Source organism: Desmodus rotundus, chromosome 3, assembly GCF_022682495.2.
Source record: "Desmodus rotundus isolate HL8 chromosome 3, HLdesRot8A.1, whole genome shotgun sequence".
Lineage (NCBI taxonomy): Eukaryota > Metazoa > Chordata > Mammalia > Chiroptera > Phyllostomidae > Desmodus > Desmodus rotundus.
The window spans coordinates 170,895,145-170,911,022 of NC_071389.1; positions in this window are offsets into that span (position 1 = coordinate 170,895,145).

The following is a 15,878-nucleotide window of genomic DNA, read 5'->3' on the forward strand; positions in this document are numbered from 1 at the left end:
CATTCCTTCACCTACACAAGGAACAGGAAACATAATTCTCTCCTGTGGCAGAAGTTGAGTGTTCTCTGAGCGTAGAGTGAAGAGAAGTCTTTTTGCCCTAAGCAAAATGTTGCCTATGAAGCTGCCTGTTTCTGGTTCCTGGAAAAGATATCAACCCTCGGTCTTTGAAGGACTAACAACAGGCTGTGTGCAACCGTAACTGCTTGGTAGCTGCTTCTTCAATGCTGTCTCCCGGGTGTTCCCTTTGATGGCTGCATTCTGCCCTTGCAGAAGCTTTTTAAAAAATCGACAATCCCAGAAACCTGGACTAGGATCCCATGTTCATTCTGCAATGTAGCTGATTTAAACCTCCAAACCATTGTCCTCATATGTATTATCATCGTAGTTTCTATACGTAACTATACTTTATTAAATGCATACTATACACAAGTGTCTTACATGGGTTAGCTCTAATGCTCAGAATATTCTAATATTTAGAAAAATTGAGAACTTCACCTAAAGCCACAAAATTAGCAAGTGGCGGAACCAAATCTGCCTCAGTCCAAAACTCAGCCTCTTGGCAACTCTAATGAGAAGACAAGAAAAACATCAACAATTTTAAACTTAAGAGTGACAATAACTAAAACCTAAATTAACAGAAAACTACACATTGTCAGCATTACTATTACCTTTTCCTATTCCTTTAGCTTCAGGCTTGATTTATCTGAGGGAAAGAATAGAAAGAGAGGAGTGAGGTCAGACTGAGAAACAACAAATGGGAGTTTTACTTAAAACATTCTCCACAGCATTTCCAAAGAAGTTCCAGTAGGTGGCAGTGTTTAAGAATATTACTGAGAGCCACGCTTTATCTGCAGCTATTGCTGCACAGTCTAAATATTGGCCCATATTTGCATTTCCGGGTATTTTATTCATTGTCCTTGGAAAGATTCGGGAGCTAAAGCATACCATTTCCAGATAATTGTTTAATTTGGTGTTCACCCTGCAACTTGCACATACAGAATATTGGCTTTAATACATTACGGTAGCTTTGGTAAATCTTATTTTGAGTCCTTCGAATTGTTCCAAATGCCAATTCCATTTGGAAATTTTGTGTGCCACACTGCAGAGTATTTAATGGCTATTATTTTCTGTTGTGTCTCAAATTGCTAGGTGATACGTGAAATGCAGGGTCAGGTTCTGTTGACACTGCACAGGAATAATTAAGAAGACTTACACTTCGCTTAGAAACCAAAGGAGCTGTCACATTCCCTTAACAGGTAAGGCCTTTTACAAACTGCTCCACATTTTTCATGCTTTGCAACACTCGGTCCCCCAACCAGTCTAACAAGTCATTTGCCTTTCTGTGAACTTCGCTGTGGTTCCCACCTCCATACTGCACGTGCATTCTGCCTATTGAAAAACTCCTTATGTCATTCTTTCTCAGTCCGTGTTCCTACCTTGCTTCAACATGCTGTTCAAAAACATTCTCTAGGCATCCTTTCTTGACTAATTCTGTTTCTCTTTTGCATCTTTGCTGTGCATTTTCTCAGAAATTATGAAACCAATTTTTCATAATTTATAGTTTCATAAATATTTATCCTGAAATTTTTCAATGTAATATTTATTCAACACACATCAAAAACGTTTTTGAGATTTATATACCCAAAATGTCACCTGCAGCCCATTCCATTTCTTATATTAAATATCTTTATAATTTGCATTCCTTTCAGAATTTCTTTCAAAAGAGGAATTTATGATTTACAAGTCACTTTGAATAAAATGTGCATAATATCCACTCTTCCTTTTCCTTTTTTCTTTTTTGCTATTTTTGTGCAAACATCACTGAAATATAACACATACATGGAAAAGTGTGCAAATCTCAGGCATACAGTGGATAAATTCTCACAGAGTAAACACACTTGTGTAGCCAAAACCCAGATCCAGAGACTGAAGAGTTTAGAACCAGGAGCCTGATCACCACTTCCTTGACTTCTAACACCATAGGTTCACATTGTATTAAAAAATGTATAAACAGCCCTGGCTGGTGTGGCTCAGTGGATTGAGTGCCAGCCTGCAAAGCAAGGGGTCACTGGTTCCATTCCCAGTCAGGGCATAGGTCTGGGTTGTAGGCCAGGTTCCCAGTAGGGGGCTCATGAGAGGCAACCACACATTGATGTTTCTCCCCCTCTCTCCGTCCCTTCCCATCTAAAAATAAATAAAATCTTTTAAAAAAACTTTAAAAAAATGTATAAACCATCTGCATACTAGTAATAGATGGGAACAGAATACTACATAGAATAAACATAACTGATGATTGTAATTCATCCCCATTTATTTATGTAACCCTCACAACAATCCTGTGAATTACATCCTCTTGTTTTTTCTGATTTTCGGATAAGAGAAACTGAATACTAGAGTGCAGACAACAGTTTTTAAGGCTACACAGATAGTTAATGGCAAAATTAAGATTTAAAGTGTTGTATCTCCTACTCTAGAGACCCAGGTCTTAATCACTATACTCTACATAAAAGAAAAAAATTCAAAAATCAATATAATTAATAAAATGATACTTTATTCTTGGTATTCTTTGGAAGGTGAAAGAAATAAAGTTGGCAATAAGGTATGTGTCCTAACTATGAGCAGGCAAAGAGGAAAGGAAGATTTTTAAAAAGAAGAGAAATTGTTGGTTAATGAAGATAAAGTCATTATATTCTCCTTATTATAGATGATGTCTTTTAAAATAAAACCCAACTATTGGATTGTTTTCTCTCTGTCGATGTCACTGCAAGACAAATAGAATCATAATGAACGTGAAGTGCTCTGACATAGTAACCGGCTGGGTGAAGGAAGAACATGAGAATCGCCAAAGTGAAGGAATGACGACGCTCACTGTTTCTCTCAGAAAACACATTCGCATTTCTCCCTCCCAGTTGATGATGCACCATGTCAGGCAGAAAAATACAAATTTCCATTAGAAATGGTTGTGTAATTTTTTTCTTCAAACTAACGAAAAAACAAGGCTTTTACAAAATTAGCATTGTAAGAAACTCACTTTGGTCTAGTCAGGAAGGAAATAAACTTCTGACCTAATTCATGTATTAGAGTTCTCCTGAAAGATTACCTATTGACTTTTAAATACATGCAAACAGCCTGTGTTCATATGGCCCACACATAACTAGATGTGAACTAGTCACACAGAAAACTCCCAGGAAGCTGGGAGGGCTGTGGCTCTGTCAAAATGAGAAAGGGGCTCTGTGAGGCTGTATAGCTCAAGGGTTAATGTGGATTTGTGCAGTGGCTCTGAAGTGTAAAAATAGTATAGCCTGTGTGCCCTGGGAGCCCTCTCACCCAATATGGAGCCATCAGAACTTTAATAGCTGGAGATGTCAGATCAGTGAAGTACTTTTACCCACGGACATGGGGTTGCCCAATGTTTGGGCACTGCTGAGATAAATGTCTGAAAGTTCCTTCAACTCTTCCAGACGTATCTGCGTTTTAAAAGCTTATAACTAAAGAAGTATTTATGTTTTGAGTATGGTGTGTATTTATGAGAGAGAGAGGGAGAGAGAGAGAGACAGAGACAGAGAGAGACCCTTTTGGAAACTGTTAATGAGATATCTGGACTCTCCCTTGGAAAAATGCACATGCGCATATACACACAATTTTATATAAAAATTTACAGGTTTTGGGGGTCTTCTGAAGGGTTAGGAAGCTTTACATCAATGGATACAATTTTATGCAGTGTAGAAAGGTAAACTAAAACTTTTCAGGAAATGTGGAATCTTAGGAACAAAGAACATTCCCTGGAGTTCCTGGATTAAGTTAAGGAAGATCATGTGTCTACAACCTTGCACTTCATACTCTGACAAATCAAAGTTACTTGTTGCCCTGAAGCTTAACATCTGCCATTCCACGTCTCAGTGTGTTTTCTCCGAAATGCCCCTCTTCCCCTCCTCTGCTAAGACTGAGCTAAGGTTTATTCAACTCAGCGTTAGGAATGCACACAGACCTCCATTTTTCAGAACGCCTTCTCTGACCACCTAAACCCTCTATACACAGAGGCAAAGCCAGATACCCCAAATATCCCCTGCTCATCAGCATGTTGCGTAAAGATCTCTATGCTGTAAGGAATTTGAATGCAGGTACCGTGAGCTATTTAACTTTGTGTCCTCAGATCTTAACAAAGTGCCTGGAACCCAAAGTGTTTTTGAATTTGTGAATGAATGAATGAATGAATGAGTGCTTAAAGTTCAGACATGCTTGAGCTTGTTTTCAGGCCTTGAAACATTATCGCTGCCTTTAAACAGGCTTGTTTAAAAGGAGCATGTACCCATGAATAAATTATCCCATCTTCGCTCTCACTTTCAGCAAAACATACTCTGAAAGAAAATGGGGCAGCTCCTTCTGAACAAGTTCAGTGAGGTCAGTTTTTGATAAGTGAATTTCTATAGTAAACATTTCCTATCTCCTTACCTTACATGTTTCATTATTGTTTCATTAGTATTGTTTAAATATATAGGCATATTATGGTATAAAATATAAAAAGCTACCGAAAGCCATGCAGTGAAAAGTAAATTTTTCCGCCACCCCACATACTCAATTTCCTTTCCAAAGGCAACCAAAATTGGCACTATTTACAGTCTAGGCATATAAAAATATTTTTCATTACATTTTAAGACATACATTTAAGAGCAAGAATTTGCTGTGGCTAAATATTCTCAACCTTTGACAGCTGCTGAAAGTAAGGAAAAGTATGCTCTGAAGGGGCTTCTTCGTAGACAGTCTAAGTCTGAAGTTCCTGTAAGCGTGCCAGGCACACCTGCCCAGGAGATGGCTGGAAGTCGAGGACTGAGGCTCAGAGGCAGGTCAAGGGTCAGAAATGACTGATGCCGCTGGAATGGCGTTAATGGCCCAAGCAGCACAGATCGAGGGACATGAGATTCTGGCACCACACTGAGTCCTGGGAAGCACCAAAGTTAAGGACAGATGCTAGAAGATGAGCTAATAACCAACCCAAGAAAGATCAATTAAGTATTCCTTAGTCTGATTGGGCTGCTAAAACAAAACACTACAGATTGGGTAGTTTATAAATAACGGAGATTTATTATTCACAGTTCTGGAGGCTGAGAAGTCCAAAATCAAAGTGCTGGCAGATCCAGTGTCTGGTGGGTGCCCACTCGCTGGTCCACAGATGGCTGCCGTCTGCTCTCCATGTCCTCACATGGCAGAAAGGGCAAGGGAGCTCTCTGGGGCTTCTTTTATTAAGCATGAGCCATATTCATGAGGGGCTCCGTGCTCACGCTAATCACCTCCTAATGCCCCGTTCTAACTATCATCACATTGTGGATTAGGTTTCAACATAAGAATTTTGGAAGGACACAAACATTCAGTCTATAACAGCTATGAATTCATAACGGTAGATTTTGAAACATCAAAGTAAGACCCAAGAGTGCACTGTGGGCACTTTAAATTACATTGATAGGCACTAGAAAGGCCAGCATGGTAAGATAATGAAAAGAGAGGGATTCAAGAAAGTGTTAATAGCATGGTGAGAGATGCACCTTTTATCCTTCAAGTATGTATTGAATGGTTACTGTGTGCCAGGAATGTGGGAACGTAACAATGGACAGATTCTTGTTCTGTCGTTTACAGGTTTGTATCTTGGTGCAATTATAACTCTAAGCAAATGCCCTAAGATGACCTTTCCTCCTCACCCTGGTGGAACATTCAGAGTAGAGACATCAGTCTCAGGTTGCCCTGGTGTGTAAATCATCCTCTTGAGTTTAGGAGGATTTCGAAAGCCCTGTAAACACCTATCGCTCAAAACCTGTGCCTAGAAAGACAGCTTAGGAATGCAAAAGGTACAGTCCTCTAAAACACATCAAAGAAGACAAAAATAAAGGAGAAAGAGCCGGGGAGGGGGGGGAAGCAGCAGCCGGAACAGCAAAATGGTCTGAGGCTTCCATGTTTTTATATAATCTTCATTCATTCATTTATTTAAAGGTAAAAATAAATCATGAAATTATTTTCTATGATATGTTTTCAATTGTTTTAGGCACTGAGAATACAGAGATGAAAGCTGGGCCTCTAGAACTTTGCAGTTCACAGGTAAATACCAGACTCTGCCTGTTGGTGTGAGTAAATAGAGAGGGTCCCAGCAGTCCAGGAAGCCCCTCTTGCGTGCACAAGTGCCCAGCGGAGGGGCCACATGGATTTATTCACAAGGTGCAAGGGAAGCAGTAAAGGAGACACTACCCCTCTTTTGGGTTACGAAAAGATTTCAGGAAATTTAGACCAGGGATTACTAGTTATCTCTTGATTGCAGTAATAGGGCATATCCTGCACATGCTTCCTCTAATTAAGCTTCACCAACAATCCAACGCCATTCTTTTGCCCATTTTATGGATGAGAGAGGCTCAGAGAGATTATACTGTCTATGCACTTTGACAGAGCTGCTAATAGGAAGGCCTAGGTCCAAACACAAACAGTCTCACTGAGAATGCACACTTGCGATCATCATCCTTACTGCCTCCTGTGTTTGTCCATCAACTTGATCAAAGCATTTGGCATTGAACTATAGGCCTATCGAGAGTGGAATAAAGGAGGTAAGATTAGCAAGTCAGAGTTAAGCTTTTAGACTTTTTAGAGGTTTAGAACAGTTTTGCACAAAATGTGTGCTTTGGAAACCTGCATCAGTCACTCCAATGTTTATTAAATATGCAGACTCTTGAACTTGAACCCCTTAACCACTGAAATGGAATTGTTTTGCATATGCTGTTTGAAAAATCTTGGTTTTAAGTGTGACACTTTGAATATTTTTTTTAAATCCTACTATTCTAATTCTAAAATGATAAATGTGGTATAGTTTTAAAGAAAAAATCAAAATCTTCCAAAATGCTTCTAAAAATACGATGCTGTGAATGTTAGTCTGAATCTTAACCATTTGAAGCACCTATTTGATTCTGATAGAATAAGAAACTGAGAATTTTCTTCAATCCTTGCTTAGGAAAAGTGGATCTGGGGCCACGGCAGAGTAAATGATACTGGACTTGCAAATGTAAACAATTAGAAAACTAAACAAAAGAAATAAGAGTTTTTAGACATTACGAAGCAGGCACGACAAGATCACAATCCCTGAAAAACAAGAAAGACAATGAGCATCCAAGCAGAGGACCGAAGTCTCACTGAGTTGAAAAGACAGGAGTTGGCATTCAGGGAAAATTGAGGCATTTAGTGGATTTAAAAAATCAGGGCCGCGGCACCCATAAGATATAAGGTGAAAAAAAACAACTGCTAGGGAGACGTAAACTGAATAATTCCCAGAACCTGAGTGAAATGTGGTGATCTCGAACTCTGATCAGCTGTGGTGTGGAAATCCCATTGAAGAGCAGTGTCTCAGATATACCCCAGAAGTGGAACACCTCGTTAATACTTGTAGAAAACAATATATTGTAAAACTACTCTAGAATTGCTCTAACAGAGCTTCAAAACAAACTCCAGTAGGATCCACAAGTAACTTCAATGACTTCCAAACACACTTCATCACTACTGAATGCAGTAAAATGCCTAGCATCAGAAAAACAAAAAAAAATTGTCTAGATATGAGAAGAAGCAAGGAATTGTGGCCAATACCCAGGGGGGGAAATCAGTCAATGCAAACAGAAAGTAAATAACAAAGATGGTTAAACTTTACATACACACACATACCCACACACTCAAAGATGCCAAGGAAAATACGAATATAAACAATAGAGCTACTGAGACTATAAAAATAATGGGATGGAATTTCCAATGATGCAAATATCATTTCTAAAATTTAAAGTATACTGGATGGAGTGGAAAGCAGATTAGAAACTACAGAAGAAAATTTCAGTGAACTAGGAGACATAACTAAAACTATACAAACACAAGTACAGAAAGAACAAAAAAGCTGACTTCTGGGACTATATTGATAGTCTAATTAATGTAGGTGATTTCAAGCCCTCCTGGGTTTAATTCTTAGCATTGCCACTTAGTAGCTTTGTGGCCTTGGCCAATTGATTTGATTTCTGTGTGCCTCAAATTCCCAAGGTTCAAATAGGGAGAGTAATAGTACCAGGATTGAAGGTTCTCATGAGAATGAAATATGCTAATATATGTTAATATAGGCAAAGTGTCTGCACACACAGTAATCATTCAGTGGATTTTAACAATTTTTACTACATTCCAAACTTCTGAGAGAAAGAAAAAATTGATCCTGGAAAATTATTTCTAACTGGTGATCTAAGACTAGCAATATTTAAAACTAGAAATTATACCTGCTAAAAGTAAAACAATTATTATAAATAAAAAATAATTTGCTTCTGAAAATGGATAGGATTTATTAGAATTTTATTTTATACTAACGAAAGTTCAACTCTTAGGATGTGAAGACAGAAAGGATGCACATTAAATTGGTAACAGGGATTACCTCTAAGAATTGGGAGATGGGAAATTTAAACTTTTCTTCTACTTTGTACATTTTTATATATTTTCAATTCTTTCTAAAATCATGAACTATTTATAGAATACAATCAAGATAAATCAAATGAGATCACCTGACAGTATGGTACCACTTAATTAGCAAGAAATTGATTGATGTTTTCTTTTGCCTCCGGCTTTACTATGATTCTGTTTGCCTCATTAGATTTCCATCCTTCTTCATTAAATACTATTAGACAATTGTCTCAAGGTCAATAACATTAATACACTATTGACTAAATTTCCGAAATTGTATCGGGCCATTCAAGGCACCCAGTATGGCATCTAGCACATAACAGGTCTCAATAAATATTTGTTCTCTGTGTCCCATTCCCAAATAGCACCCATATTTTCACTTAATGGGCAACATCAAGATTCCGTATTTTAGGCATTCTTTTGCGCACCTATTTTTCTGTATTTTTCTTATTTTGTGTAGTTTTCCTTGTTGATATTTTCTTTTTTTCCTATAGGCTAAGACTATAGAAAACAAACTGGGACACAAAAAAGGGGGGCTTTTTATAATTTAATGCAGACCCGAAAAGCATTCCTTATCCTATTTTTGCTGAGGAAGTGCGTTTGGAGTGAAGGGTAAACACAGCTGCAGGGAAATCACTCTCAGAAACCGGTTAAGCTAACCAAGTTCAACCACTGGTGATGGATGAGTGGTCTACAGGAATTCCTCTGTGGTGCACAGGAACACTGCAGAACGTGGCATTTTAACCTGCTTAAAATAATGAGCAAGACTCCTAAGTTAGGTACTAACTAAATTAAGTACAATAAAGAGTCCACAGCCCAAATGCCTGAGGCATATGTTCCCTGAAACATTTTCTACCCTAAAAATGGAAGAAATTCCTTGAGTCCCTAAAAATCTAGGTAGTGTTTGATATATTTTAAAATATGCATGTTTATTTTCTAGTTAGAAAATGATCTCTGCACATTGCACAGGTTCAATATAATGAAACATATATTTAAAAAACCCAGATGCATAAGGAAACTGGTGGAGTCTGAAAGGGGTCCACAGTTTAATTTATAGTCGTGTACCAATGCCAGTGTCTTGGCTGTAATAACGTACAGTGCTGAAGGAAGGTGTTCTTATTGGAGGAAGCTCAGTGATGGGCACATGGGAGCTTTCCAAATAACTTTTACAACTTCCTGTGAGTCAAATTATTTCAAAACAAAAGATTTTTTAAATCACTTCCACTTTTATTATTTTGGTGTTAAAAACTTATGACACTGTTATTTCTAAGTGGGCAAAACAACGCATCATTAAAGACCCTGTGTGTGGTCAGTGATTGTCTTACCTGAAGAAGTAGAGAGAAGAGGCTCGAAGCCATCCCCTGGTTTCTCTTATGCCTGCCACCTTCCAGTTCTTACTTCTTTTCGGTTGCTGTCAGTTTCTGACAGGCTCTTCCCTTCAGAAGCTATGATCGGAGGGGGGACAGGGGTACGAAGACAGAGCTGATTTCACAAGTAAGGTGAAGGCTGCTAGGTAGAAAAATAAAACCAAATAAATGTGACTTTAGTAAATGAGCAGATAATGGAAAATTTGGTGGGGGGAAAGCAGTGTTCTATTAAATTGAAAAGGTACAAGGTATATATCTTTACCAGTAATCAAAGTTAAGCAAATTTAACACAAAATACCATTTTCCTCGGACAAACTGGTGAATATAAAATCTTAAGTAAGACAGACGTGGCTGGGGGGAGACAGGAGAGGGTACAATCCTTCTGGGAAACAATTTATTCATAATCTTTGGCCCAGTGATTTCACCTTCAGGGATCCCAAGGAAGAATAAAAATGCAGGCAATGGCTCTGTATAATGATATTTTTGCAATGTTGTTTATCATAGTAAAAAGTCTAATGTCTAAAAATATAGAGACAGTTAAATAAATCATGGCATTTCTGAATCATTGTTTATAATTTTCCTGACTTCTTGTAATATTTAAAGAAATAATTTTAAAAGGGAAAGAGCTTCATATAAGTCTATCTTAAGAATAATCCTCAAATTTTGAAACAGTTTGCTTACTAGCTGTGTGATCTTGGGCAGAGTATTAACCCCCTGTGCCTGTTTCCCTATCTGTAAAATGAAGATATTTAGAGTGCCTTATAGCCTTGAAATGATGAGTAAGTGAGTTAGTACAAGTAAAACAAATCACGTAATTGCATGTATCACATGCTATTGATATATTACATGCCTGGCACATAGTAAAAAGTACTTTGTGTACCAGGCATGTAATACATGTAATAAATGCACATGATACATGCAATTAATACATAATATAAATAAATGAAATTATAAAGGCATGTAATAAATGAAAGCTCTTTTATTATATAAAACAAACTCCTAGATGCTTTATAGAAATCTAAGAAAACTTTAGACAATTGAACCTCAGAGTTTTCCAGTTTAAAATCTCAGGGATAACACTTTCCACCTTACAAGTTTATGTGCTTTAAAGGATGGCCTACTTAACCATATTTTAAATTCCTACAAGGAATGAAGGGAAAGAGCAGCTGAGCTTCAGGACTACAACCAAAGTAGTCGGGGAGAATAATATCTGAGGATCTAGACCGAGAATGAGAGGGGAGGAGCAAGAGGCTGTTTATTTTATCGGAGGCATTTTTATTCTACTTGATTGTTTTCTGTTTTATTTGGTAAAATTTTATAAAAAGTAATATTTTAAATGTGTGGGGCCAGGACACAGAAAAACTACTTGTGCAGGGCCTGTAAAAGAAGAAAAGAAGTGTTTGTAACTGTTGAACAAAATCGCCTGGTGCCAGAAAGAATCAGAGGTCACGGTTCCAGGAAAGGACAATGTGGACAGTTTCTGGAGGACATCACACGACTAAGACCTGTGCAGTGAGTGCCCTGAGGGCATGGCACCTCTGTCTCTGTTCCCAGAAGCAATCCCAGGCAACCTCAAGGACACCCTCTTGGAAGATGTAGGCAAGTTCTGATGTCTGATTGGCTCTGCTGGAGCTGGCCTGCCTGAGAATTAACCTTCAGGCGAAAGCTGTGAACTCTACTCTGGTGCATAATAATTCACTCTGTGAATATTTTCTTCTCACTATCACCCTAAGAGGACTGAACCCTTATCAAGACAAGGCTCACCCGAGGTGCCTTGCAAAGAACACTACTTCTAAATGTCTGTCATTCAGCACACCAGGAATCCGATATTGCTCAGCACAAACTAGTCTACATACAACTAGACTCCACCATGGATCAATTCAAAACTACTCTTATAACTCAGAATATCATTACTTCCCTTTAATAAGGACCAGCTCATATGTACACAGAAAAGGTACTCAATTTTACAACTATCCAGGGATAGCTAGACATTTAAAATCTCATTATTTTGCTAATAATTAAAATCTAATTATTTTGCTTTTCAATTCCCCACCAATGCTGGTTTCTCTCCTTGGCTTCATTGTTTTCCCTTGCAGTTAGTGATACTCTCCAACATCAGTTCATATACAAGCCAATATTGCTCTTATAGTTTTAACTTTAGTAACAACTCACCCACTCATATAGGAACCTCACATATATGAAATATACCTAAGTTTGGGAAATAAAGAAAAAACTGACTAAACTGAGAGCATTTACTTGAGATCCAAACGAATAGCTATTTGGGAAACACTGATTCAGACAAAAATCCAAATAGTGTTCCATTAAAAAGCAAAGGGAAGAGGAACAATTTCATTAATAGGTGGAAGGACTTTCTATAAGTACTGATATGCTAACATAGTGATGTTAATGTAGAGAAAGTTTTTAATTTTCAGTCCAGTAGTCATAATACCTGCTTCCTTGTTTCTTTACAAACAGTTGTTTGGGATACAATGCTGCTTTAGGAGAAGTTCAAAGGTTATTTTGCCCTGTTTTAACATTCCAAAGGTTTGAGGAGCAAGTGAGACATGCAAGGCAGTTCCTCTGGGGTGGCAGCTTCGACACCACTTTTAAAGTGACTCCATTTATTATTTTTTACACTATGTAATTTGGAGCTATAAAAATAAATTAAAATATACTAAAAATTTTTCAGTTCTAATAAGATTAGTGAATCTGGTTTCATGAACACAGAAGAAAAAACCCCCAGAAATATAAGATTAAAAGAAGAGTCCCACAGCAGGCACAGAGAGAGAAGCAAAATCAAAATCATTTCTAGTTCTGTTCTTTACTTGCAGAGTAACTTGAGGCTAGTTACTCAAATGGAGATTAATTTAATTTAGGTTAGTTTATGTCGAAACTCCTATTCTATTCTAAAATTCTATGAATACGGTTTCAAAACAGTAGATAATCTGATGATAGGAAATAATTTTAAGTCACAAGATTAAAAGAAACAGCAAAGAACAGCAGTCCGGGGATTATTTAATACAGAAGCAAAGTACTCTACCCTGTAGTAGGCTTTACCACAGCACATAAATATTTTTCACAAAGTCTTACAGGCAGGAAAAGGCCAGACAGAACAATTGTATATTATTACACTTCTATTCTTTATGCTATCATTTCAATTAACTTATTTATTATCTAAGATCCTCTACTAAAATATACAGAGTGAGGCAAAATATGTTTACAGTTTTTCACATAGAAAATAATACAATAATTATGCCCTGTCTGGTGTGGCTCAGTGGATTGAGTACCAACCTGCAAACCAAAGGGTCGCCAGTTCGACTCCCAGTCAAGATACATGCCTGGGTTGTGGGTCAGGTCCCTAGTAGGGTGCGCTAGAGAGGCAACTGCACATTGGTGTTTCTCTCCCTCCCATCCCCTCTCTCTTTCTCAATAAATACGATCTTTTAAAAAACAAACAAAAAAGAAAATAATACCATAATTAATAAATAAGAACATAAGAATAAATTGTTTTGTGTATCCTGTCTGCTCTCCAATACAGGCATCTTATCCATAGCTGTCACATTAAGTCTCAATAAATATTTTTTGAAAAACCATAATTTCCTCTTTTGATAATTTTTGTCATTTGCATTCAGTTTATAACCAAATTTCTGGGAATTATTTAGCTTTATCTCTAAAGGAACTGGTTTAGCATTCATTGCCACTGATATGTTTTCTAACAAACCAAGGAATTTCCTAATTCTCAGCAGACAGTGACTAGGTATCGTACAAATTTAACTCAGTTCTGACACAATCTACCTGGAGATAGTGCCAGATCCCACAGGTGAAGGACTCAGTCCCACAAGACTGCCTTCACTTCAGACATGCCAGTCATAAGTCCAGGTTGTTACCCGCAGTTCTGACCAACTGGTTATATGAGGTCTGCCCAGAAAGTACAGCCATGTAAATATGAAAAATAAAGACATTTATTGAAAAAGATACAAGATACAAGAAACATTGTACATAGGACAATGATGCCTGAGTCACCTTCAGAGTAGGCACCTTGGGACCTCACACAGTTTTCCCATCTCACCATCAGCTGCCCCAACCTATTTTCTTGAATCTTATCTATGGCATGAAATCTCTTCCCTTTCAAAGGTAATTTTAGTTTTGGGAAAAGCCAGAAGTCACAGGGTGCCATATCTGGGCTGTAGGGGACTGAGTCACCTGGGTGATTTGATGTTTTGCCAAACAACTCTGCGTGAGACATGATGCATGAGCAAGGGTGTGCTGTCGTGATGAACCTGCCAATTACCAGTTGCCCATAGCTGTGACCTTCTGAATCATGTGAATAGTTTCCATGGAGGAATGTTCAAGCTTAACACAAAATTTGATGTAGATTCATTGCTGTACTCACTCAGTCATTTTGAATGCAATGGCCACACAGTACACATGCTCACTCAATGGTGTCTACCACCCCCACTGACTAGTACAGTGAAGTCATTATTCATGTATGCACATTCCAGTCCACTCTCCTTGGCTGCCGAGTTCCATCACTGTCACACAAACTTCTCATTATATTAACAATGGCTGGACTTTTCCCAGACAGACCTTGTAAATTAGGGGTACCCATGAGTTGGATTAGTTTGCTAGGCAGGCTCACAGAGCTCAGAAGTCAATAAATGGGGCTAACGTTCTAGAGAAGGAAGGTGGGGGTTTTGGGGGTTTTTTGTTTTGTTTTGTTTTACCTTTTAGACAAAGAAACAGTGTGTGAAGACTTTTAAAAGGCAGAAGGGTTTAGGCTAGGGGTAGTAAATAGTGAAGAACTAGGAAGATAAAGATTAGTTTAATAAAGTTGATTTACACAGATATTTCAATCCTGTCTCCAGTGATAATGCCCTCCTTCCTCCTGCAACAGAGAGTGTACCTTTCACATGGGAGATTTATCTCCTGCCCTCAGGGAAGAAGGGTGAGGTACAGAGAACTCTGAGTGAACTTCCTGCTTCTGCTGTTTTCTCAAACCCCTTTGGCTTAAGACACTCAATACACCAAAGTGCCACAATTTGGTGTAGCACATTGTGAAACCCATCAGGTCTGAATCATTGTATATATAAACTTGTCTTTCACACTTCACACTTAAAAAATAACTCTCCCCACCATGGTATACAATGCTCACAATCTTTGAGGTAGGAAGTGTGTGCTCTTCTGGCATTCAGAGTTGCAAGTGGAGAACTCTCTTTGATCAACAAATTGGGAACTGATTGGGGGGTGGGGGTGGAAATGAGGGTGGAAGAAAGAGAGATCTCTTCTTACTTATTCCTGTCCCCCACTTTCTCCTCCACCCAAAGTTACACAGCAATAAGGATGGCACGAAGAGGAAAAATTGGAGAGCTATTTAGAAATCTACAAAAGATGTAGATTAACTGTTTTTGGAAAGTAGGTAAGAAAGAGGTCTAAGGTGGCTTCTAGATTTCTTGCTAGAATGACTTGCTAGTTTTGCTTCAAACTGGTTTCAAGGTGAGTATAATAATGTTTTTCTCTTCCACCAAACTCTTCCTCTCCCTGATCACCATGTTTCAATTTGTAGTTGGACTGTATCTTCAGGGCATTCAAAGTCCGCACTAACTCCATTCTATAATCTTGGAAAGTCTGAGGTTTATCAGCACCTTTAGACACAACCCTTTCTTAGTGGCTCTTCTCTTGGAACTTTTATTATACTTGAACCAAATCCCTATTACCACTTATCAAACCGTATTGTAATTGAAAGAGTTTGCCTACTTGTCTTTCCCCTTTGAACTGGGAGCACCCCAAGAGGAATAATGTTTTATTCATCTCTGTACCTTCAATCCTCAGCACTGAGATGAAATTTAAAGCAGCACTTACAGGATTGATGGTCATTTAGAAAAAAGAACACTAACAAAAACTCCCCTTCACATAAAGGGAGTTTGTGAGACCGCTATACGTGAAAGCGTTCTAATTAAAATACACACATGTGAGACTGAGTCTGCGGGACACCTCCGCCTGCTCATTCCTTCATCATTCATTCACCAGCACTGCACTGAGGAACCCGGCGCTGAGCTG